We start from the raw sequence: 27,863 nt of genomic DNA on the forward strand, positions 1-27,863 counted from the left end.
CTTCAACTCTTTTAGCTCTGCGGGGGCCATTCTATAGGGAGGAATAGATATTGGATGAGTATCTGGTAGTAGGTCAATAGCAAACTCAATTTCTCGTTCTGGCGGAAGACCCGGAAGCTCATCAGGAAAAACATCGGGAAACTCATTAACCACAGGGATGGACTGAATGGTTGGTGACTCTACTTCCACATCCTGAACCTGAACTAAGTGATAAATATAGCCCTTTCTGATCATCTTCCTTGAGTATGGGGTGGTGATGTTGGGCATATTTCGATATGTGTTGATGTTACTTTACCCATGTTTTAACCGCTTTTTGATGCTATTTGATCTTTAAAATGTCCAACATGGTTTAATTATTGGTTTTATGACTAATTGAGTTGTGTGTGATGAATTAGGGTGTTTGGAGTACAAAAATATAAAGAAAAGGTGCTCTAGGTAGAGGAAGAGGGGTTGGATTTCGTGCACCCTTAGCAGTGAAGTCGGCCCATAGCATCCGCACCTGGGCAAAGCTGAGAAGGAGGAACAAAGGGTGGATGCGACGCATCCACCCTAGCATGCGAAGCTGAGAAATGGAGGACGAGGTGGATGCGACGCATCCACCTCAGCATCAATCCCTGTAGCCAAGTCGGATTAGGAATAGGAGAACTTTGGCCCACGACTTTTGTATGCAATATATAAGTCAAAAACGCCTCTTTTAGGGCATCTAACATATTCGGAAGAGGGAAAAAGCCATGACAAAGCTGTGGAGGCCGAAATTCATCAAGTTCCATCTTTCTCCCACCAAACTTAGTAATTTTTATGTTTCTTTGTATGATTTGTTGTTTGGCTACCATGTCTATATGGAGCTAAACTTCACGTTCTAGGGTTGTGTTTCTTTCATGACTATTGTTATTCAGATATTGATTTTGACTTCTTGATTTATTATATTAGTTTATTTATTCAATCTTGCGCTTAATTATTTAATTGCTTGATTACCAATTGAATATAATCTACGAATCTAGAATTGAACTCGAAAGTGGGAATTCTATATTGCATATAGGATTGAGTAGGGCAAGTTCTTGAACTCGGGCATCGGAGAACGGATTCGTGGTTAGGATAGACATATACCTAATTGCCTTGCTTGGTTGATTTACAGGAATTATAAATGCGTTCTTGTTGATTCTAACTCCATAGACATATAGGTGTTAGGTTAGCTTGAATAGGCGAGTAAGAACTCGACAGATTCTTATGAGCAATATTAACCATGTCAACCAATAAGTTAGATAAATTAGTCGGTCAATTCAATTGAAGAATACAATAGGATTGTTAGATAGCCCATAACCCTAGATCGTTTTCATTACATTGATATCATAAAAATCCGATCTTTCTCTGTTCAAAGTTCATTATTTATATTTTTTTATTTAATTAGTTTAGAATCAAATATTTTTAGGTTTAATTCTTGTTTAGATAATTAGGATAGTCTAATTTAGTTAATAGTTAATCATAAGTCCTCGTGGGTTCGACATCCGACTTTTAGTCACTTTATTACTTGACGACCGCGTATACTTGCGTGAGTGTGTTTGGTCGCAACAAGTTTTTGGCGCCGTTGCCGGGGACTTAGAAATTAGCTATTTTTCTAGATTAGACATTTTTTTTTATCTATTCATTTTTTTTAGTTTAGTTAGTATTTGTTATTTATTTTAACATGGCATCTTGGAATGAAAATTATTCGAATAATGGTTATTCTTATTTTAATGATCCTTGTCCATATTGTGGAGGACCCCACTGGTGGAAAAATTGTCCGAATATTCCCGAGACCGATTTGTGCGCACAATCTCAATCCTTTGAGTGGAATATTTGTAATATGTGTGGTCGTCAAGATGGCCATTGGGATGGTGTTCCTAATCCTGTTCATCCTTCTCCGAGCCCTTATTATGATCTTTCTAATGATGTTTCTGAGTTTGATAGGGGCAATGAAGTGCAGGATATGGAACCTGATGCATATATTAGGGATATTCTGAGGCAAGAAGCAGAGCAACAGGATGAACTCAAAAAAGATATGAAAAGAATGAGGGCAGCAATCACAAGAATGAAGGCCAATATGGAAGAATTGAATGAAGAGAGTGAGTACCAGCAAGAAGATAATTTTGAAAAAGTGGAGATTTTGAGCCATATGTCGCTGGTGGAACAATCCGAAGGATTAGAAATATATGAGGCTCAACGTGAGGAAATTACAAATGAGATGAGATACTTTATAGAAGGAAGAGCCGAATTGGGACAAGAGATCGATAAATTTGGCACTACTATTCACGACTTAGAGGCTCAATTGAATACAAAGGTTGATGCGTCTAACGCCCAACAAAACAGTAATGAGTTTTGTAAAGCTGAAAATGAGCTTATACGCCAAATTGAGGAGCTAAAAGTGGAGAGCCAATCACTCGAGCATATTGTGTTTAGATAGTAAGATAGTAATCAAGACATCTGAGCCTATGGGGGAGTCAAAGAGTGAGGATGAGAGTGCTTGTATTCTTGAATTTGTCATGCCAAAAAGCAAAAAATACATTCCTCATCTAAAGGCCGAGAAGTGTAGAGTGAAAAATTTATTACTTGGCCTGGTTATCATTGTAGCCCCACCACTGGAGCATAGCCGCAAACTGGATGCCATGTTAGGGGCTCAATTCATAAGTTCGAGGTGGAGGCAAAAAGTGGTTCACATCGTGCCGCTACGTTAAATCAGGCGCTTGTTGGGAGGCAACCCAGCTTTACTGCTTTCTTTTATTTTTGTTTACTTTTTATTTTATTTTATTTTTATTATTTTGTAGTATTTATTTTTGTTTTGTAGGATTATGAGCATAGGAAGCAAAGCCATTAGAAGAGTGCAAAAGCGAGCTAAATGGTGAGGACTAAGTGTGGGGTGTCCACACAAAGGACGATGCATGGGAAAAGTCTGAGTACCTCGTGAGCCGCTATTTCTTCGGCCTTTGGCCTACCAGGGAGTCTCGTTTACCCTCTTATTATTTATAGTGTGCATTGAGGACATTGCAAAATTTTAAGTGTGGGGTGAGGAGATCGTTTGGATGAGTTTCTGTGCTATTTTAGCTTAGTTGTAGTACTCATTCTTAAGTGTAGTAGCTTTTGTGGAAAAAAAATAAATGAAAAAGTAGAAAAATTGGACTTTTCCCGACGATTGATCTCCTAGACAGTTTTCTTGAGGGATTAAAGTCTAAACAAAAATCCAAAATATTTCTTTTAGCTTTCTTTAGGTAGTAATAATCCCCTGTGATTTTTCTTTGTGCCTCGGTTCTTTTCCATGGGATGTAGTTTGAACCGGGTAGCTTTTTTCTTTCCGAGTAGATTAGGAATTTAGGGAATAAAAGGAGCAAGAATGATGAACCTAGGCACCCTTGACTTGTTTGATAGTAAAATATTTATGCTTTGGCATGTGTAGTATCTTCTGTATGATTTGAATTTATTGATGACGCCTTGTTAAATTGGATAGCATATTTTGTGGCGCCTATGTCTCGTTTACATGACTTATGTTCACCTTGTGTTTAATACTTAATATCTCGTGGCTCCGTGAATACTTGCATTGCTTGAGAGTCGGAATGTGATCGTCCTTAGTGAGTCATGTGCCATGTGTGGTGAGGTTTTTGTGTTGTCCATGTATTGTACTTGTGTCTAGAACTTGCCCGGTATGTGAGTTGAAGCGAAATTTTAGGTGATGCTCGGTTTGAAAAATGATTTTAGGCTTTCTTTGATCTTTTTGAGCTTATTGCTTATTACAAATAAAATCTATCCCTAGTTAACTCTTTTGAGTCTGTAGACCTGTTATTTGGTACCCACATTACAAGCCTATACCCTTTTTATTCTTAATTGACATTGTTTTGATCCTTTTACCTCTTAAAGCACTTTAATTGTTAGATGAGCGCTAAAAGAAGTAAGAAGGGACTAAGTGTGAGGTGACTTTTGAGTGGAACCAATGAAAGAAAGAAGGGTGCACTTATTTTGTAAAATAATACACCACTAGCGGAAATTGAAAGAAAAAAAAAGAAGAGAAAAATCTGGAAAAAAAAAGAAAGAAAAATATAGATGAATAAATTGTTGTCTTGTTCTTGCTAGTGGGTATGAATTAAAGTAGTGCTTAAAGAAAGAGGAAATATTGTTGGGGTGATATTATTTGTGAAATTGAAGTGGTGTTGAAGAATTTGCGCTTAAGTTATTTGATGATGTGTTAAAGTGCTTAGGAGGTTGAGTCACTATTCCTAAAATATATCCTACCCTTCCCTTAGCCCACATTACAACCATGAAAAAGTCCTAATTGATTTTAGATTGAGCGAGCTTATATTAGTAGAGATTTACATTAAGGGCAAGCCTATGGTACCAATTGCATGCATGTGACTTCTCTGTGAGAGTGAGCGATTTTCTTTGATATATGTGAGTCATTAAAATATATTTGATCATGAGATTCGAATGTGTGGATTGAACTCGCTCTCTTGTTCTTGTTGTGAGGGCACATGGTTTCACGAGGGATAGGTAATGTTATTAGACTTCTCTATGATGTTGGGTGTTCAAGCCATGAGTGCATTGTGACATTGAGTCGGTTTTTGAGGTTAGGATTGTTGTGAGCATGTTGTCTTTGTTTGAATATTTTTAAAAGAATGACACAAGTAAAGGTAAGTGCATATGATGCATATTCTAGAGCCTAATTGTGGCAAATGACCATGGTCATAGGTGTAGTATGCTTTGAATGATAAGAGCTTAATTTTGTTTCGTCTACTATAGTGATGATTTGTTCGAGGACGAACAAAGGTTTAAGTGTGGGGTGGTGATGTTGGGCATATTTCGATATGTGTTGATGTTACTTTACCCATGTTTTAACTGCTTTTTGATGCTATTTGATCTTTAAAATGTTCAACATGGTTTAATTATTGGTTTTATGACTAATTGAGTTGTGTGTGATGAATTAGGGTGTTTGGAGTACAAAAATATGAAGAAAAGGTGCTCTAGGTAGAGGAAGAGGGGTTGGATTTCGTGCACCCTTAGCAGTGAAGTCGGCCCATAGCATCCGCACCTGGGCAAAGCTGAGAAGGAGGAACAAAGGGTGGATGCGACGCATCCACCCTAGCATGCGAAGCTGAGAAGTGGAGGACGAGGTGGATGCGACGCATCCACCTCAGCATCAATCCCTATAGCCAAGTAGGATTAGGGATAGGAGAACTTTGGCCCACGACTTTTGTACGCAATATATAAGTCAAAAACGCCTCTTTTAGGGCATCTAACATATTGGGAAGAGGGAAAAAGCCATGACAAAGCTGTGGAGGCCGGAATTCATCAAGTTCCATCTTTCTCCCACCAAACTTAGTAATTTTTATGTTTTTTTGTATGATTTGTTGTTTGGCTACCATGTCTATATGGAGCTAAACTTCACGTTCTAGGGTTGTGGTTCTTTCATGACTATTGTTATTCGGATATTGATTTTGACTTTTTGATTTATCATATTAGTTTATTTATTCAATCTTGCGCTTAATTATTTAATTGCTTAATTACAAACTGAATATAATCTACGAATCTAGAATTGAACTCGAAAGTGGGAATTCTATATTGCATATAGGATTGAGTAGGGCAAGTTCTTGAACTCGGGCATCGGAGAACGGATTCGTGGTTAGGATAGACATATACCTAATTGCCTTGCTTGGTTGATTTACAGGAATTATAAATGCGTTCTTGTTGATTCTAACTCCATAGACATATAGGTGTTAGGTTAGCTTGAATAGGCGAGTAAGAACTCGACAGATTCTTATGAGCATTATTAACCATGTCAACCAATAAGCTAGATAAATTAGTCAGTCAATTCAATTGAAGAATACAATAGGATTGTTAGATAGCACATAACCCTAGATCGTTTTCATTACATTGATATCATAAAAATCTGATCTTTCTCTGTTCAAAGTTCATTATTTATATTTTTTTATTTAATTAGTTTAGAATCAAATATTTTTAGGTTTAATTCTTGTTTAGATAATTAGGATAGTCTAATTTAGTTAATAGTTAATCATAAGTCCTCGTGGGTTCGACATCCGACTTTTAGTCACTTCATTACTTGACGACCGCGTATACTTGCGTGAGTGTGTTTGGTCGCAACAATAGGAAATAAATCTACCTCTCGGCGACACCGTATTACCTTTCCACTCCAAAACAGGCTCTCCTGGAAATTGAAATCGGACTATCTTTGATCTACAATCAACGTTGGCATGACAAGAAGCCAACCAATCAATACCCATTATAACATCAAATTCTACCATATCTAACTCGATTAGGTCCGCTACGGTAGATCGACTATGAACACTATTATACAACCCCTATATACTCGCTTAGCTACCACTGAGTCCCCAACAGGTGTAGACACCTCAAAAAGTTTAACCAATTCAGGTTTTATTCCAAACTTACTAGCAACCAATGGAGTAACATATGATAAGGTGGAACCTGGGTCAATCAATGCATATACATCATATGAGGAGATTGATAATATACCTGTAACAACATCAGGCGATGACTCTTGATCCTGTCGTCCTGCTAATGCATAAATGCGGTTTTGAGGACCGCTCGAGCTAGATGCTCCGCCTCTGCCTCTACCACGACTCATTGGTGCTTGTGAACCTTGCCCAAGGGGGTGTACTGATGATGACGAACCAACTATAGATCCCATTGGCTGAGCTATGCTTGCATCACCTCTCGTCGGATAATCCCTCATAACGTGGCCCGGATAACCAAAAGTATAATAAATACCCAACCCCATACGGCGCTGCCTGGCATGCTGCTTACCATACTGAGCACATCGTGGCAAGGGCAGCCTCATCTGACTTTACTCACCCCTATACTGAGAACCTGAGGCCCTGAAATTCTGACCAGGCCCTGAATATGTGGAATGATCAAATCTCTTATCGCCAAACTGAGGGGGCGCGCTAGCCGATGGCTGGGCTGGATACCTCGGGTATTGTGGTCTTTGACCACCTCGAAACTCACCAGAAGGACCCGAAGACCTCGTTCTCTTATTTTGGGCCCTATCATGCTCACGATCGGCCCTCTGCTTCTGCTTACGCTCCTTTACACCCTGAGCATATGCCTGAATACGAAAAATATCCATGTCTGGCTGAAGTGAGATCGACGTACAATCATTAAGAAAGTGCGGCTCTAATCCCATCACAAATCGGTGAACCCGATCCTCCATCTTAGATACAATAATGGGAGTATACCTAGCCAACGAATCAAACTGAAGACTGTATTCTTGAACACTCATGTTACCCTACCGAAGGGTCAAGAACTTATCAACACTGGCCCGTCTAAGCTCTGGTGGCAGATAATGACGAAGAAAAGCTTCTGTAAACTCCTGCCATACTCCTGTAGGGGCATCCTCACTTCTGGACAATTCCCAAGACTCGTACCAATTAACTGCAACATCTTGGAGTCTATAGGAAGCTAGCTCAACTGACTCAGTTGTAGTGGCCTTCATTACCCTCAACGTCCTCTGCATTCTATTAATAAATACCTGAGGGTCCTCGTTTGGATCTGCCCCCATGAATATCGGAGGGTCTAAATTAATGAAACCACGAACCCTCGCACTGACGGACCTATCTGCATGACCAATACCTACTTCCTGACGCCGAGCCTGTGCAGCTACTAATCGAGTTAATAGCTGAATAGCATCTGTCATCTCCTGACCTGGTGCATCCGGCTGAGGGGCTGAACGTACAGGGGCAGGCGTTGGAGCTGGTACCCCTCGGAGCTCTCCTGGAGAGGGCAGGGTATGTGAAGTCTGAGATGGAATCTCACTATGAGACTCTCCTCGAGCCCTGGTCACTCATGGCGCTCGACTAGTAATCTCACCAGCCACATACTTTCCCTTCTGGGTGGTTGTAGTCTTTGGAGGCATTGCTGAAAATATAACATATCGTTAGGAACATGAATTCTTATGTCGCACGATCTAAGATGAAAAGAGAGGATAATATCCTATATGTCCTGTAGCCTCCTGTTTATAAGTGTGGTGCACAACACACCCATAAACAAGACTCTACTAGACACGGTCTGTAGACAACCCTAGGACAGAACTGCTCTGATACCACTTTTGTCACGACCCAAACCGATGGGCCGCGATGAGTGCCCGAGTCCTACCTGTCGAACACCCTTAAGCATCCGACTAAGATATAAGCATGAATAATATCCGCTGAATTACGAGAATAGCATGCGTGAGGAAAACCTGTCCAAAAGACATATATACATATACGTGCGGAATACGTAGGGCGAGCCGACAAGGCTGCTATAGACAACTATATATCCAAAATTTGAAAGCCGACAAGGCCACATACTATCCAACTATACATAACTGTCTACAAACCTCTAATAAAAATACAATTGTACAAAGACGGGACTGAGCCACGTCATGCCCATATATGTATACAAGCATATCGTACCAAAATCAAAAGCAGCTCCGGATCAAGTGGAGCACGCCAACTCTCGTTGATCAAGGATCCTAAGAAGGGGGATCGTCAGCTTGCCTACCTGCACCTGCGGGCATGAAACGCAGGTCCCGGGAATAGGGCGTCAGTACGAATAATGTACTGAGTATGTAAGGCATAAAAATCAGTACATAACAGACATAGATGAAACATGGAATAAAGAATTCCGACTGTAAGTCTAAATCACTTTGTAAATCCTGAAACATTTATAATGTCATGCACGTGCGTATAAATATCGTGTCATGCATAGGTATAAGTGTACATAATATCATCAAGGCTCTGAGGGCATCCCATCATATCATCTCGGCCACTGTGGGCAAAATCATCAACATATACCAACTGATCAGGTGGTGGTGCGTATATAATGCCATAACCGTTTCCCATATCCCATATACATATAATATACGCGTATATAACGTCATCTGGTCATTGGTCAATGTACATGTATAAATGCATGAAATGCATAAGAAATACGTTAATAAGATTTTCTCGGAATGTCATAAAAATAATATGCATGTCGGATAAATTTTATCAAATACGTATTTTTCTGAGACCCATGAATAGGAGATATAATAATAATTCACATGAGGAATCAAGAATATAGACACCCCTAATATATCTATGAATAGAGTCGTTTATGAAAACTGTGTGTTTGCTCGCTTTTTCTATATAATTTTGATCATGCCAAAAAGAAATAAGGGATAGCCTTAACATACCTGAAGTAGGGAAAAATCCGTATGATATTTTTGGAAAAGGTTACACCGTACTCCTTTAGAACCGCAAAATTTTACGTTGCTAAAGTTCTAATAATTCTCGTTGGATTTTGGTTGAAGAAATCACGTTGTAGTGGTTTTGTAGGAATTTGTAGGAATTTTGTAAGAAATCACATCTGATTGTACATTCAAGCTTGTCGTTGGAGTCTTTGAGGTTAGTATAGAGTTCCTGATCTTTAGTGAGCCTTCAAACTTGCTGATTGTAGTGGTGTTCGAAAATGAAAACATTAGACATGAAATGTCTTGTAATAAACATATTAGGTTGCCACCTAATTAAAAGTGACTAAGATTCATTTGTTTGGAAAGTGGCTTGCTGCCACGTGGGGGTAGGGGAAATTTTAATCTTATCATATAACCAATTAATTAATTAGGTAATATCCCGCTATCCGATAATTAACCAATTACTCATATAATTAAGAATTATCTTAAATTACTTAAAATTCTACTTATTTTAATACACTTTATACATCGTATTATCATAGTCATATGGTACCTTATATGGTACTAGTCCATAAATATCGGGTATTATAATTCGGACCGTATTTTATCCCAAATCGACAACCTTCAATGAAACTCATTTTCTTTAATTCGTGTACCCTTTATCCTTCATGGCACTTACTTATCGCTCGTTATAAATAGCATAAATACGTTAACCTTAAGATAATCTCATCCCCGAGTCCACGTCGATTAACTGAAGACAAAACGTTTACGTACGAAAAGTGAGATGTAACACTTGCCCGAAGCATTTATATTGAGGGATGGATCTTCCCTAAGCATGGATCTTGCCATAAGATATATATTGATGGATGGATCTTTCCTGGGCATGGATCTTGCCCGAAGCATTTATGTTGAGTGATGGATTTTCCCTGAACAGTGGATTTTCCCTGAACATGGATCTTGTCCGAATCATTGATATTCAGGGATGGATCTTCCCATGGGCTGGATTGGCCTTATACAGTACAGACTGACTGACTGTCAGTTGATAGATATACATATATATTTGGGATGGATCTTCCCTGGGCTGGATTGGCCATATACAGTACTAAGTGATTGAGTATTTTAGATCATGAGTACACAGAGTTTTCACTAAGGTCCATCACATACACTATGTACATTGGCATGTAGATACAGAGATGTCATATTCACCACATTGTTCAGAATTGATCTATTTTATTTGTACTGAGAGTAATTGTTGAACTTGAAAGCATGCCTACATTTATGTATTGTTATTTCTATACTGGATTGTACCTGCTGAGCTCGTCACTACTTTTAGCCCAAAGGTTAGTCTTGTTACTTATTAAGTTGGTTGTACTTATACTATACTCTGCAACTCGTGTGCAGATCCAGGTGCTCTCAGATATGACGGTTGCTAGATTTCGAAATTTATTTTGTGGAGATTATCAAGGTAACTGCTTGGCATCCGCAGACTTTGACTCCCTTCCTTTTTGGTTATTGTACTGTTCTATATTTTAAGACAATAATTTTTATCAGTCACACCTTGTGTTCATTTAGATGCTAATGTACTCAGTGACACCGGGTTTTGGGAGTGTTTATATATGTATTTGTGAGATTTCTTTTGCTAAATTTAAATATTATGTTTTCAAACTTAATAGATATGGTGGTTTATTGAGATTGTCAGCTTGCCTAGTATTGAGTTAGGCCCCATCACGACAGGTGAGATTTTGGGTCGTGACAATATGCCTCTTTCTCTTTAGTCTATCTCCTCCCTCTCCCCTCTTTCTCTCTCACGTAACCAATTGGTAGAATATTGTAACACCCCGAAAAATTTCGAAGTACTTAAGCGCTATTAAGAAAGTTGATGTGCGCTAATTATATTATTTTGTGTATAGACAAGGACTATTATATGAATGATATCAATTGATCATGATAATATTTGTATGATGTGCATTAAGAATGGTTTATGGTCTAAGAAGAGCCCCAAGGCTAAGTCAAGCTGAAAATTTTATGATGGGATAAAGTATCAAGTGAGTTCGTACAAGATCCTACTTCAAATGCATGTTGTTACCAAACTATAAGTACTTTGGGGATGATCTACTTATCAAATTAAATCTCCTTGAGTCTAGTTTCCAATACTTCAAACCGTTTGTCATTTGGACACTCCTACAAGAAGTTATGACCAAATTACCAAAGGCTGGAAAAAAATGAGATTCTGCGACCAATTCTGCGATCGCAGAATAATTATGCGATCACGAAAGTGCTTCTGTGACCGCAAAACTGGTCACAGAATGGACCAGTAGAGCCCAGCTTTTGGTACTGATTTTGCGGTGCATTTTGCGACCCGCATAGCCATTCTGCAGTCCATTATGCGACTGCAGACCTGATTTCGGAGGGTTAATTTTTCTATTTTCATAACCCACCCCCATTTTGATAAATAGGTTTTGGGGCTTATTTTGGGGCAATTATCTGAGGTTTTTTTAGAGAGAAGTGATAGTGTTCTAGAGAGAAAAAGTAGATGAAGTATTTTGTTCATCAAGATCTTGCCCAAGATTTGAAATCCAACAAGAAAATCTCACAAGATCTTCATCTAAGAGGTAAGGTTCCATACCCTAGTTTTCAATTTCGAATTTGGGTAAAAGATGGTTGATTGAGAGTATGATTCTTGGGTGTAAGAGTATTATTTATACATGCTTGTACTAATAAGATTTGTGGGAAGATTGTTAAGCTCAAATAAGTAAAGATTGTGTTGTGGAGTGAAGGAAATCCTGTAGAAGAACCTTGTAGTTAAATTTGCACACCTGGTGTTTGATAAAATGCTCAAATGAGCTAAGACCATGGATATCTTTCTAATTATGGTTCCATTTTTTTATATCTCAAAATAGATTAGGATTGCTAGAATTTCCGAAACGTTGTAGTAATTTAAGAAAAGCTCAAAACGAGGTATGTTGGCTAAAACTTCCTTCTTAGAATTGAATTCAATGATGTTCCCATAAGTTTCAAGTATGGATGTCTCAAGTTCCTTATTCTATGTTCAGGGTTGTTCCCAATAAATTTGAATGTCTCAAATAAGCAAAGTGTCGAGAATTATGTATTCAAAACGTGTTCCGAATATTCCTATCACATTATGTTATCTTTTGGAAATGTGTTCAAGAATAATATGTGTATAAAAACTATATGTCTTTGAGTGGTGTTTCAAAGGAAGGTTTGTAAGGCTCCGTAAAATTTTGCAAAAGAAAATAATGTTTCGTGGCGCCGAATTGGTTTTACGAGTTGAGGATTATATAAATTCTTCGTGACAAGCTTGCGAGCTGCGGCTCACACTTTTTGGGTTGAACAATGCACGGAAAATTAAAGGAAAATTTTTGGCGGAAAAATGTAATTATGCGGTCCATTATGTGACCGCAGAATCACTATGCGGGCCACATAATGGCCGCAGAAGTGAGCAGGAGAGGGCCAAATCTGGCAGCAGCTATGCGGTCGAATATGCGACCACATAACTGTTATGCGGTGCATTATGCGACCGCATAACAGTTATGCGGACCTCATAGTGACAGCATACACAGACAGATTTTTGATCAATTTTGTCAGCAAGTATGCGACCATTATGCAGTCCGCATATACGACCGCAGAACCGTACCGGAGCTCCATTTTTGGGTTTTTAAAACCCGACCCTATTTCATTAAATACACTCTTTGGGCCATTTTTGAGCTATAATCTGACATTTTCGAGTGAGAGAGAGTGCCCTAGAGTGAGAAGGTGTTCTTCAATAATTGTTCTTCAATTCTTGCTCAAGTTTTGGAAGATTGAGAAGGAAAACTCACTAAGTCTTTATTCTAGAGGTAAGATTCTAAACCCTAACCCTCAATTTCGAATTTTGTGTAGCAATGGATAATAAACAAGATAATTTCTGGGCTAGAGGGTTGTTTATTTTACATGCATGTGTTATCAAAGGGTGTAGGAAGATTGTTGAGCTAAAAATGGTAAAGATTGGGTTGTGGGATGATGGAATCCTCCATAAAAAGGACCTTGAACCTTAATCCACACTTAGCGTTTGATAAAATACTCAAATGAGCTAGAACCATGAGCATCTCCCTAATTTTGGTTCAATTTGTTATATTTCTACAATAGATTGCAGTTGCTAAGAATTCTGGAATTTAGAGTTAAGGAAGCTCGATTGAGGTATGTTGGCTAAACTCTTCTCTTAGAATTGAATCCCAAGTTATTCATGTAATTCTGTAAGACCCGAGGGGTTTGTGTTGAAAGATATACGTTCCGAGCAAGATTAGGTTGAAAGATATATGTTCAACAAGTATTCCAAATGCTTTATTTATGTTATGTTATCAATTGAGGATGTGTTAAAACTATGGGATGTACTTTAGAAATGTTCGACTTTAACTTAAATTCAAACGAAGGCTATTATGCCAAATTTTGTGAAGAATCTCTATGTGCGTTAGACTCTTGATTGCTCACAGTTATACTATATGCCTTGATTTGAATTGTTGTTGTTGTTGTTGATGATGATGTTGATGTTAGAAAGTGAAAAGGGTGAGCATGAAATACTAAATATGGCCAACGTGCCAAGAATGATCCTATAATTATGGCCATTAGTGTCAATGAAATGAAAAGATGTGAAAGTAATATGAAATGCGATGATTGATATAAAAAGGTTGATGTCTCAAATAAGACAGCCTAGCCGGTCGGGTCGTGATCGGACACCATGCCGCACACATGGTGGTGATTGTGCTGGAAATTGTAAATAAAATGGTAATTGTGGTTGATGTCCTTAATGGATAGCCTAGCCGATCGGGTCGTGATCGGACTCCGTGTTAAAGACTTTGGTATTGACATTGACAGAAATTATGGTTGATGTCTCTAATATGATAGACTAGCCGATCGGGTCGTGATCAGATTCCGTGCTGAGAGTACGATGGTATTGGTATTGTGAATAATGGTATTGTGAACAATGGTATATCGATACTAAAAATCTCCTAATGTGAGATATGGAAATTTATTTGAACACTGTCTTGATCCTAAATTGAGGTTTGATGTTGATTAAGGCTTTCATTGATATTATGATAATCTTGTTGTATTATTTGTCATTCTATTGAGAGGGTGTTTAGTTATACATACTAGTGTTATTCTACGGTACTAACGTCCCTTTTGCCGGGGGAGCTGCATCTTTAAATGGATACAAGTGGTTCCACAGCAGGAGACATTGATTAGTGATAGCGGTACACCTTTTTCCCAGCTGACTTGGTGAGCCCCACTTCATCCCGGGGTCATGAATCTTTTGTACTTTTGTGTATTCTGTTTGAGGTATAGCCGAGGCCTTGTTGCTGGCATTATCATTGTACTCTTCTTTATCTATAGAGGCTCCGTAGACATAGTGTGGGTTGTGTATTGGTGCTGGAAAAGTCAAAATATGTTATGTTGTGGTTGTATTATTTGTCCATTTGAGACTTTAAAAATGATGAAACTATTGGTAATGAATTGGTATTGTAGACATGAACACCTTTTTTGTCTAATTAATGGAAATATGTATTATCTCCATTCGTGGATGAGTTTGGGTAGAATGAAATCTAACAGGCTTGCTCGGTCGGGTTCACTCGGTTGAGCGCCGGTCGCGCTCCTCGGTGTTGGGGCGTGACAGTTAGTGTCGAATATATAAATGAAAAAAAACTCAATATGCTTAAGACTCTTAATTGCTCATATGTGTACCTAAAGTATTGATTGGAAATATCTTATTGTTGATAACCTATAAAGATGGTTGGAAGTGAAATAAGTGAATTGGGGATATAAAGTGTGGCCAACGTTCCAAGAGTGAAAGTTATACTTGTTGCCAATGGTGCTCATGAAATGAGATGATGTGAGAAAGATTATGAAATGAGCTTTGATTCAACTATTCTAAAATTGACTTTGAAAATAGAATTTCCTAAAAGCTTATGAACTCAAGTGATGCCCATATGTGGTTGTTTTAGCTAATGCTATGTTTAGTGAGTATTTTCAATGTGTTTTGCATTCTTACATATTCGTGAGTGGAAATTGTGTATTGTCATTTTTGGGAAAAAGTTATTCAAGAAGAAACGACGTGTTACTTGTTTATGATTTTAACTTGTGCTTCGATTGCCAATCATTTTACTCCATTTTTCGGAAAGAAATCCATTTTGTTTAAAGTCTTCATTACTAATGAACCTAAAGTTGTGATTTTCGGGATATTATATATGCTGATATTTAGGATTATGATCCATGAAAGGAAAGATATGAAAGTGTGGAATATGAAATACGACTATTGTGCCATGAAAAAAGAATCATATGTATGTCCAAGAGAGCCAATGAAATAATAATGTTGTAAGTGGTTGAAAGTACGGATTATGTGATATATGGTGGGAAAGGTTATGAGATGTACGTATGTACTTTTGTTTCCAATGTGTTATAAGCCCCTACGTTCTTGCGAGTAAAGGCTATGATGTTCCTAAATGTTCTAAATGCTCTTAATGTTCTATGATCACCCATGGCAAGTACAAGTAAGTGATAGTATGAACATGAAATGTGATCGTTGCCTAAATGAGAATTTCGAAGTGTTGTATGTCCCAATAGTTTCAACTATAGTTGTATGCTTCTGAAATAATGTATGTAAATGACTTCGATTGTTAAGTCCCCAAGAGTCATGAACCTAGATAATGACCTCAAGAGGTCAAGGGAGTGAATAATGAGATGGAAGGGAGATGTCCTTTGTTAAATGATGATGAACCTTAAGAAAAGGAATTGGGCCAATGTGCCATTGAAATCGACTTATTGATTTACCATGCATGCGCTAATGTAATGAGTTGTGTTTCTCCATGATGAGCATGAACATGAAATATTCTAATGATATGAGTAATTACGACGTTAAATGTAATGACAAACCATGTTGCTTTGAGTTTATATATAGTATTGTGATTGGGATTACACCTCCACCTGCATATATTGGGGTGAGGCGGTAGGACCGCTTTGTGTAGGGATTGTGGTATTGTGGAATACACCTCCACCCGCATATATTGGGGTGAGGCGGTAGGACCGCTTTGTGTAGGGATTGTGGTATTATGGAATACACCTCCACCCGCATATATTGGGGTGAGGCGGCATGACCGCTTTGTGTGGAGATTGTAGTATTGTGGAATACACCTCCACCCGCATACATTGGGGTGAGGCGGTAGGACCGCTTTGTGTAGGGATTGTGGTATTGTGGAATACACCTCCACCCACATATATTGGGGTGAAGCGGCATGCCCGCTTTGTGTGGGAATTGTGGTATTGTGGAATACACTTCCACCCGCCTATATTGGGGTGAGGCAGTAGGACCGCTTTGTGTAGGGATTGTGGTATTGTGGAATACACTTCCACCCGCATATATTAGGGTGAGGCGGCATGGCCGCTTTGTGTGGGGATTGTGGTATTGTGGAATACACCTCCACCCGCATATATTGAGGTGAGGCGGTAGGACCGCTTTGTGTAGGGATTGTGGTATTGTGGAATACACCTCCACCCGCATATATTGGGGTGAGGCAGCATGACCGCTTTGTATGAGGATTATGGTATTATGGAATACACCTCCACCCGCATATATTGGGGTGAGGCGGTAGGGCCACTTTGTGTTGGGATTGTGGTATGGTGATACACATCCACCCGCATATATTGGGGTGAGGCGGCAGGGTCACTTTGTGTAGAGGTTGTGGTATCGTGATACACCTCCACCCGTATATGTTGGGGTGAGGCGGCAGGGCCGCTTTGTGTGAGGGTTGTATAAAGGATCCCCGACTTAATATCGATAAATTTGAATGGAAGCTCTTAATAAATTTGCTTGACGTTAACGACTATCTAAGCCCATTTATTGTTACCATGATTCATCATATTCATGTTGTATTTCCAAGCCCTTGAATAGATTCTTTGTATTGTGTAAGTGAATACTGTGTACGGTCTATGAGACGCATATGTGTATAATATAATATGTGAACACTAAGGACGGTCTACAAAATGTATATGTGTAAAATAAGGGAGGAAGGTGCCACTTTCGTTGGCATTGTTTGTACATGTTGTTACAATTACATTATATTATGTATTCCATGTATAGTTTATATGGCGCAGTTGATCCTAAAAGAAGGTTAGAATGATGCAAGTAGAATAAGACTTGAAATGTGATTTTATTGGATGTTTTGTAGTTTCTTGATGTACTTTATTTGCCTCTTATTTGAGTTACCGTATTTTCATATGTTGTTTTGACTGCCTTACATACGAGTACTATTCCACATGTACTCACGTCCCTTTTGCCGAGGGGCGCTGCATCTTTTAATGGATGTAGGTATACTTCTACAGGATGATATGGTTCTTTGATAGGGATCTTCTTCACTCCTCGGCTTATGGTGAGCCCACTACAGTTCTAGTGGGTGTTTGGATCTAGTTCGTTTTATGTATATAGGTATCCATTGTACATTGTGGGTCACGTAATTAAAGATTTGAGTTTTGTCATGTATTTATGTTCACAGTATTTACAACTATTTATAGAGCTGTGTAACCGCCACGAGAAAGAAAATATGGGCCATTGAGCCAAGTGTATTTAATATGAAAGTCAAGATCTTATTATGTTATGGTAAATCATGCATGAGTAATGATGAGAGGTTAATGTAAATTAGGCTTGTTCGACTGGGTTTACTCGGTTGAGCGCTGGTCGCGCTCCTCGATTTCGGGGCTGTGACAAATATAAAAGCAATTGTTGTTGTTCTTCATGGATGGATTGCTCTTCGATATACAAGTTTTACTTTGATGGAAATGTGATCAAAATATAGTCAAAGTAATAACATGCTATGTTTTAAAATACTTTTGTGGCTTTATGTGTTCAAACTTTTTTTTAAAGCTTTAACATAAGATGAACCTGTTTACCTTAGGGTGTCATTGCTTGAATGATACTTAAACTACGACAAATATATATTTGTCAAAGATGTAATTCAGCAAAAAAGGTGAAAAGAAATAGTTATAATGCGAGTATTTTGATACAGTAGCTTAGCAAAATAATTTAAAAAGTAAAGAAGATTAGCTAAAACTCCATTGAAAGTCATTGAGGCTCGCTTAAGTTTGAATTTGAAAATTTGAATTTTTGAAATTAGAATTTATTTCGAGTGGGTGTTGTTGGAATATATTGGGTATATCTCATGGAGGTCGAATCGCAATTTTGGGACGAATTGGTGGAGATTTGAATTAAAATTTGAGTCAAACTCGAAGTAAAAGATGAATATGAAAGAAGATGAGATGACTATCCACCTATGTATCCTCTATGTAGCACTTGTGTAGCCCATATGTATCAAATATGTATTCTTTATATATCTCAAGTATATCCATGTATACCTGTGTGTGAGATACACATGTTATAGAGAAACTTTTAAACTCGATTTTAACTATAAATTTTGACTCCAAACCAATCCAACTCTCCTCCAATCTTTCTTCAAATTTTATATATTGCCCCATCTATATGTTATCAATAAATTCTAACCATACCCATCAAAAAAATAATTTTTTTGCCTAGATTTATAAATGTTGTATATCATTGCTAACTTTTTCTAGATATTTTCGATAACATGACTTAATGGCTAATGGTTGGTAAGTAATGTATATTTCTGGCTTATTTATGTAAGTCTCTCAATTTATAATGGGATACTTTACACAAATATCCTGTCAAATTTACTATTTACTTTTTTAGACGGTATACATAAATTATATACTGATTATATAAGGTTATACACATGCTACAACAACAACAACAACAACAACATAAGACCCAGTAAAATCACACAAGTGAGGTCTGGGGAGGGTAGTGTGTACGCAGACCTTACCCCTATCTTCGGAGGAGTAGAGAGGCTGTTTTTAATAGACTGTCACGACCCCAATTTCCCTTCATAGGATGTCGTGACGGCACCTAGTCTCTAAGACTAGGTAAGCCTCTTTTACTAAGTAAACAGAAGAATTCAACCATCAAATAAAAAATACAAGATAAAATCTTATACATGTTACAATTCCCAAAATCTGTAGTACAAGTCATAAGCTCTACTGAGTTCGCTAAGAGAATCCTTAAGTACAACTGTTCGGAATGAAAATCAAAAAATACAAAAAAAAATAAAATCAGAAGGTGACTCCGAGGCCTGCGAACACGACAACAAGTATACCTTGAGTCTCCACAGCTCGACTAGCTAGCTAATAATCAACAACAACTGTGGCACCCGGATATGCACAAAAATGCGCAGAAGCGTAGTATGAGTACACCACAGTGGCACCCGGTAAGTATCAAGACTAACCTCGGTGAAGTAATGACGAGGGATAGTCAAGACAGGTACCTACCAGACTAAACAACCTGAACAAGTATGAAGGTGAACTAACAAAGGAAACAATATTAATATAAAGCTACGCAGGATAAGGAACACAGATTAATACTTGCAATGATACACTAATAACAAAAATATTTAACATGAAGCAGTCAAGTAATAATGTTGTAGAGTAAACTGAATACAGTCTAAGTCAGTGAAACCAAATAAAAGAAAACCAGCAACAACTCAATAAGAACAACCGCTTTCACACCAGATTTGTTCAAGCATTTCCACGAGGTACCGAACCTCATAATCACAACTCACGTGTCCCAATTCTTGAACCCTAATCACTTGGCACCTTATGCCCATATTTCAATCCATGACCGCACGGACGACTCACGTGCCAAGAGGACAACTCTCACACAGAAGGCAAGTAGACAAGAATATATGTAATGGTCAATAACGCCAGGACTCATCTCCTTAAACCAATATGGGTGATTCATCTATGTGTATGCTTGTGAAAGTGTTCTACCACAATTCAAGTCCACAATTAAGAGTGGAGATAAGGAATGGCACATAAGAAACGATCACCACGAAATATACAGTGTAAATAAGATAACAATGAAGTGGACGTAACGACAAGCGCAACAAGATTAGCTACATAGAACTGAGCAAATAGAGCAACACCTAGGAAAACAATTAGCAGTATGCTAAGAAAAACAACAATCAAAGACAAGTGCACAGAAGAGGGGAAATGACAATAGAGCACTCCCGAGGTGCCGCCTCGTAGTCTTAAATCCTAAAATGAATCACAACGGCACGACAGAAACCTCGTGCAAACAATGACAACCGCATGACAGAAACCTCGTGCAACAATAAAGACCGCACGACAGAAACCTCGTACCATAATAACAATCGCACAGCAGAAACCTCATGCAACAATAATGACCGCACGATAGAAACCTCGTGCCACAATAACAACCGCATGGTAGAAACCTCGTGCCACAATAACAACCGCACGGCATAAACCTCGTGCCACAATAACAACCGCATGACATAAACCTCATGCCACAATAACAATTGCATGACAAAACCTCATGCCATAATTTTCACGACCAAAACCGATAGGCCATGACAAGTGCCCGAGTCCTACCTGTCGAACACCCCTAAGCATGTGTCTAAGATATAAACATGAATTAAGGGTAGGTCATGAATAACATCTGTCAATAAACTGCTGAATCACGTGAATAACATACTTGAGGAAAACATGTCCAAAAGACATATATACATATACATGCGGAAAGCGGTAGGGAGAGCCGACAAGGCTGCTATAGACAACTATATATCCAAAACAAGAAGCCGACAAGGCCACATGTTTTTCAACTATACATGACTGTCTGCAGACCTCTTATAGAGTGTACAACTGTATGAAGGACGGGACTGTGCCTCGTCGTACCCATATCTACATACCAAGAATAGCGTACCAAAACTAATAACAACTTCAGATCAAGTGGAGCACACCAACTCTCACTGATCAAGGATCCTAAAAAGGGGGACCGTCAGCCTGTCTACCTGCACCTGCGGCATGAAACGCAGGCTCCGAGAAATAGGGGCATCAGTACAAATAATGTACCGAGTATGTAAGGCATGAAAATCAGTACATAAAAAACTTAAAAGAAACATGGAGTAAAGGAATCCGCCTGTAAGTCTAAATAACTTTGTGAATACTGAAATATTTATAAAGTCATGCATGTGCGTATAAATGTCGTATCATGCATAGGTATATGTGTACATAACATCATCAAGTATCTGAGGGCATCCCATCATATCATCTCGGCCACTGTGGGCAAAATCATCAACATATACCAACTGATCATGTGGTGGTGCGTATATAACGCCGTAACCTTTTCCCATATCCCATATACATATAATATACGCGTATATAATGCCATCTGATTATGGGTCAATGAACGTGTATAAATGAATGAAGTGCATAAGAAGTAGGTTAATAAGATTTCTCGAAATGTCATAAGATCAATATGTCTTCGGAGAAACTTTATCAATTACGCTTTTTTCTGAGACCCATGAACAAAAGATATATGTTACACCCCGTATTTTCGTACGTGAAAGTACGCCATAAGTAAATTGATGAAAGCTCAGAAATGAGATGTTACATCCCGCATTTTCGTACGTTAAAGTTTCGTTGTAAGTTAATCGACGTAGACTCGGGAATGAGATTTATTTTGAGGTTATAAGCATTTGTGCTATTTCAAATAAGGGATAAGTAAATTCGTGAAGGTGAGAGGGTAAACATATCAAAGAAAATGAGTTCCGTTGAAGGTTGTCATTTTGAGATAAAATATGGTCCAAGCTATAATACCCCGTATTTATGGACTAGTGCCATACAAGGTACCACATAGTAAGGTGTATGAAGTGTGTTAAAAGTGATTAGTATTTTAAGTAATTTGGGATAATTCTTAATTATGTGGGTAATTAGTTAATTATTGGTTTAATGGGAGATTAACCATGTAATTAAGAAATTGGAGGATAATTAATTAATAATGTTTGGATAAGATCATCAACGTGGCAGACAAGAAAGCCAAAAATGTTGACTCTTAAGTTCATATATAGGTGGCAAATTTAGAGGATTGAGTGGCTTAGTCATCTAATACGTGGGGCCTACACCCACCAAGGTCTAAAAATCTCTCCAAATCACTTAAGGAGATTTGATATCTCTACAATAGGAGGAATGAAGGATTCAGCCAATTCATATGAGAATTCATACGGTAGTAACGTGATCTTCTTAAAACAAAAATTCAAACGAGATTTCTTAGTATCTTAGCAACGTGAGATTTTGCAATTTTAAGGGAGTACGGTGCAATCTTTCTCAAGAATATCATACAGATTTTTTCCTACTCCGATCTTGCCGTCACATGTTTTGTCGCAATTGTCGTGTGTTAAAGGGATTGTCCAGAGAACCGGCTCAGGTATGTTAAGGCTATCCCTTCTTTATTTTTGGCATGATTCATACGATACAAATGAAACGAGTAAACACACAACTTTCATAAATGACTCTATTCATAGAAGTATTAGGGGTATCCATATTCTTGATTCCCCATGTGAATTATGATTATATCTTCTGTTCATAGGTCTAAGAAAAATACGTAGTTGATAAAGTTATCTGAAAGGCATATTGATCTGATGACATTCCGAGAAATCTTATTAACGTATTTCTTATGCATTTCATGCATTTATACATGTACATTGACCCATGACTAGATGGCGTTATATACGCGTATATTATATGTATATGGGATATGGAAAAAGGTTATGGCGTTATATATGTACCACCACCTGATCAGCTGGTATACGTTGATGATTTGCCCACAGTGGCCGAGATGATATGATGGGATGCCCTCAGAGGCTTGATGATGTTATGAACGCATATACCTATGCATGATATGATATTTATACGCATACACATGACATTATAAATATGAAATGATTCACAGAGCTATTCAGACTTACATGTTGAGTCTTTTACTCCATGTTTCTCTATGTCTTTTATTTACTGATTTTCATTCCTTACATACTCGGTACTGTAATACCCCAAAAAATTTCGAAGTACTTAAGCGCTATTAAGAAAGTCGATGTGCGCTAATTATATTATTTTGTATGTAGACAAGGACTATTATATGAATGATATCAATTGATCATGATAATATATGTATGAGGTGCATTAATAATGGTTTATGGTCTAAGAAGGGCCCCAAGGCTAAGTCAAGTTGAAAATTTTATGATGGGATAAAGTTTCAAGTGAGTTCGCACAAGACCTAACTTCAAACAATCATACCTCTCTTGATATGAAGAGTTATATGGTGAATTACCTATCAAATTAAAGCTCTTTAAGTCTAGTTTCCAACGCTTCAAACCGTTTGTCATTTGGATATTCCTATAAGAAGTTATGACCAAATTACTAAAGGCTATAAAAATACGATTATGCGACCAATTCTGCGATCGCAGAACCATTATGCGATCGCAGAAGTAGTTATGCGACCGCAAAATAGTCGCAGACCTGTCTAGTGAAGCCCATTTCTGGGCATCAATTTTGCGGTGCATTTTGCAACCCGCATACCCATTCTGCGGTCGATTATGCCACCGCAGACCTGCTTTCAGAGGGTTAATTTTTCTATTTTCATAACCCGATCCCATTTTGATAAATAGCCTTTGGGGCTTATTTTGGGGTGTTTTTCTGAGGGTTTTAGAGAGAGGTGAGAGCATTTTATAGAGAGAAGGAGGGAACCTAATATTATAATCATCCAATCTTGCACCAATCTTCAAGAATCAAGGAAGCTAGTCTCAAGATCTTTATCTAAGAGGTAAGGTTCCATACCCTAGTTTCCAATTTTGAATTTGGGTAAAAGATGGTTGATTTGGAGTATGATTCTTGGGTATAGGAGCATTATTTATACATGCTTGTACTAATAAGGTTTGTGGGAAGATTGTTGAGCTCAAATAAGTAAAGATTGGATTGTGGAGTGAAGGAAATCTTGTAAAAGAACCTTGTAGTTAGATTTGCACACCTAGTGTTTGATAAAATGCTCAAATGAGCTGAGATCATGAATATCTTCCTAATAATGGTTCAATTTTGTTATGTCTCAAAATAGATTGGGATTGCTAGAATTTTCGGAATGTTGTAGTAATTTAAGAAAAGCTCAAAGCAAGGTATGTTGGCTAAACTACTCTCTTAGAATTGAATTCAATGATGTTCTCATAAGTTTCAAGTATGGTTGTCTCAAGTTCCTTATTCTATGTTCCGAGCTGTTTCCAATAAATTCGATTGTCCCGAATAAGCAAAGTGTCGAGAATTAAGTATTCAAAACGTGTTCCGAATGTTTCTAACACATTATGTTATCCTTTGGGAATGTGTTCAAGAATGATATGTGTATTAAAATGTTATGTCTTTGAGTTGTGTTTCAAATGAAGGTTATGATTCCAAATTATGTGAGAACACTCAATATGCTTAAGACTCCTAATTGCTCATATGTGTACCTAAAGCCTTAATTGGAAATGTCTTACTGTTGGTAACCTATAAAGATGGTTGGAAGTAAAATAAGTGAATTGGGATATAAAGTGTGGCCAATATGCAAAAGTGAAAGTTATACTTGTGGCCAATGGTGCCAATGGAATTAAAATATGTGAAAGAAGTGTGAAATGCGATGATTGATATAAGTGAAAGTTATACGTGTGGCCAAGGGTGCCAATGAAATGAAATGAGCCTTGATTTAACTATTCCGAATTGACTTCGAACATAAAATTGCCTAAAAGCTTATAAACTCAAGTCATGCTCATATGTTGAGTATTTTCAATGTGTTTTGCGTTCTTACATATTCGTGAGTGGAAATTGTGTATTTCCCTTTGTGGAGAAAAATATGTCAAGAATAAATGGTGTGTTATTTGTTGATGATTTTAACTTGCGCATCAATTGCCATTCATTTTACTCCATTTCTCGGAAAGAAATCTATTGTGCTTAAATTGTTCATTTCTATTGAACTTAAAGTTATGATTTCCGGAATATTATATGTATGTTGATATTTATGATGATGATACATGAGAGGGAAGAAATGAAAGTGTGGAATATCAAATATAGCCACCGTGCCTTAAATAGAGAATCTTGTGAATGGCCAAAAGAACCAAGAAAATATTGTTATTGCTATTATTGAAAATACTAATGGAGATTTATACAATGTGAAAGATGATGAGGTAAATACATTTGCACCTATATTATTTTTGTGAATTATTCCCCTTATTTGGGATGAAATTGATGTGATAAAATTATTCCTCTTAATTGGGATGAGATTGATTGATATAAAAATTGAGATTTTAGTTGATGCCTTCAAGTAAGATAGCCTAGCCGATCGGGTTGTGATCGGACTCTGTGCTAAAATTATGGTGGTATTGGTATTGATAATAATTATGGTTGATTCTCTAATGAGATAGCCTAGCCGATCGGGTCGTGATCGGACTCTGTGCTAAAATTACGGTGATATTAGTATTGATAATAATTATGGTTGATTCTCTAATGAGATAGCCTAGCCGGTCGGGTTGTGGTTGATGTCTCTAATGAGATGGCCAAGCCTGTCGGGTCATGATCGGACTCCGTGCTAAAAGTACGGTGGCATTGGTATTGTGAACACTAGTCTTATGAACATTGGTATTGTGAATGGTGATATTGTGAACAGTGGTATACTGGTTCTAAAGATCTCCCAACCAAAAATAATATTATCATCTTAATTTGATTATCACTTTATAGTGTTATCTTCATATTTTGGAAACGATTATGTTTTAACTTGGCATTTGAATATCATTGATTATGACTTGTTGTTTCTATGGATTTCCCTTTCTTACATTGGCATTCTATTTTGAAAGAGGACAGTTAGCTTTACATACTAGTACTATTCCGTATGTACTAACGTCCCTCTTGCCGGGGGCGCTGCATCTTCAATGGATGCAAGTGATTCATCAGCAGTGCAACTTTCGTCCTCGTTAGCAGTTACTCCCCTATTCAGCAGGTTTTGGTGAGCCCTACTCTATTCCGGGCCAGATGTCACTTGATGTTACACTTTGTGTCGTGAGGTATAGCCGGGGCCTTATTGCCGACACTTCCATACTATTCTTTTGTCATGTTTAAAGACTCCATAGACAGGTTGTGGGTGATGTACGATGTTGGAAATTGAACTAGAAATGTTGCTATTTGGCAAACATGTTTTTCATTAAATCTATAAACTTGTAATACTTTGGAAATTATGAATGAAGTTGCTAATGAAATGAAATGGGAGTTGTTAATAAAATATTTCCAGTGTTTGATAAATGGAGTGCATCTCCTCTTTATTCATGGATGAGTTTGGGTAGAATAAAATCTAATAGGCTTGCTCGGCCGGGTTCACTCAGTTGAGTGCCGGTCGCGCTCCCCAAGTTTGGGGCGTGACAAACTTGGTATCAGAGCCTAAGATTTTAAAGTGTCCTAGGATGTCTCAGAGCCGTGTCTAGTAGAGTCCTTCTTATCGGTGTGTTGTCGACCACATCTATAATGAGGAGGCTACTTGGACATTTAGGAATTTCACACTTCTTTGATACTCCTAATCATGCGATAGAGCTCAAGATAGGAAACTAATTTCCTCATCATGTCTCATTTTCCATATGAGTAACCTACGGGTTCGAGTCAGCGAGGAGGGAATGAGAGAACCAGTTGCTAAGGGAAGTGTACTTGTCCCTATTAATGTTATCGTGGGATTGCACCTCTGCATACATTGGGGTGAGGCGGTATGACCGCTTTGTGTACAGTTTTTTTGTATTGTTGTGGAATCACCACCCGCATACATTGGGGTGAGGCGGCATAGCCGCTTTGTGTCGGTATTGGTATCTCTGATGCATTTCCACCCGCAGACATTGGGGTGAGGCGGCATAGCCGCTTTGTGATGTTATTGGTATCGTTGATACATTTCCACCCGTATACATTGGGGTGAGCCGGCATAGCCGCTTTGTGTAAGTTCTTGGTACTATGGTTATACATCCACACACATACATTGGGGTGAGGCGGCAGGGCCGCTTGAGTAGAGTTGTGGTATTGTGCTTACACCTCCACCTGCATACATCGGGTAAGGCGGCGGGGCCACTTTGTGTGAAGGTTATAGAGAATCTCATCTTAAATTCTATAAATGTTATTGATAGCTCTTAATAAGCGTGCTCTGGTTTAAACGATTATCTATATTATGCTATTGCTGCACTGGTTCATCATATTCGTCTTGTATTTCTGAATTCTTAAATTGGTGTTTATTTTTTATACTAGTACTATTCGACGGTACTAACGTCCCTTTTGCCGGGGGAGCTACATTTTTAAATGGATGCAGGTGGTTCCACAGTAGGAGAGATTGATCAGTGATAGCAGTACACCTTCTTCCCAGCTGACTTGGTGAGCCCTACTTCATCCCGGGCATCATGAATCTGTTGTACTTGTGTATCATGTTTGAGGTATAGCCGGGGCCTTGTTGCCGGCATTATCATTGTACTCTTCTTTATCTATAGAGGCTCCGTAGACATAGTATGGGTTGTGTATTGGTGCTGGGAAAGTCAAATTTTGTTATGATGTGGCTGTATTGTTTGTCCATTTGAGACTTTAAAAATGATAAAATTATTGGCAATGAATTGGTATTGTAGACATGAACACATTTTTGTCTAATTAATGAAAATATGTATTATCTCCATTCGTGGATGAGTTTGGGTAGAATGAAATTTAACAGGCTTGCTCG

Source organism: Nicotiana tabacum, chromosome 4 (assembly GCF_000715075.1).
Source record: "Nicotiana tabacum cultivar K326 chromosome 4, ASM71507v2, whole genome shotgun sequence".
Taxonomy (NCBI): Eukaryota; Viridiplantae; Streptophyta; class Magnoliopsida; order Solanales; family Solanaceae; genus Nicotiana; species Nicotiana tabacum.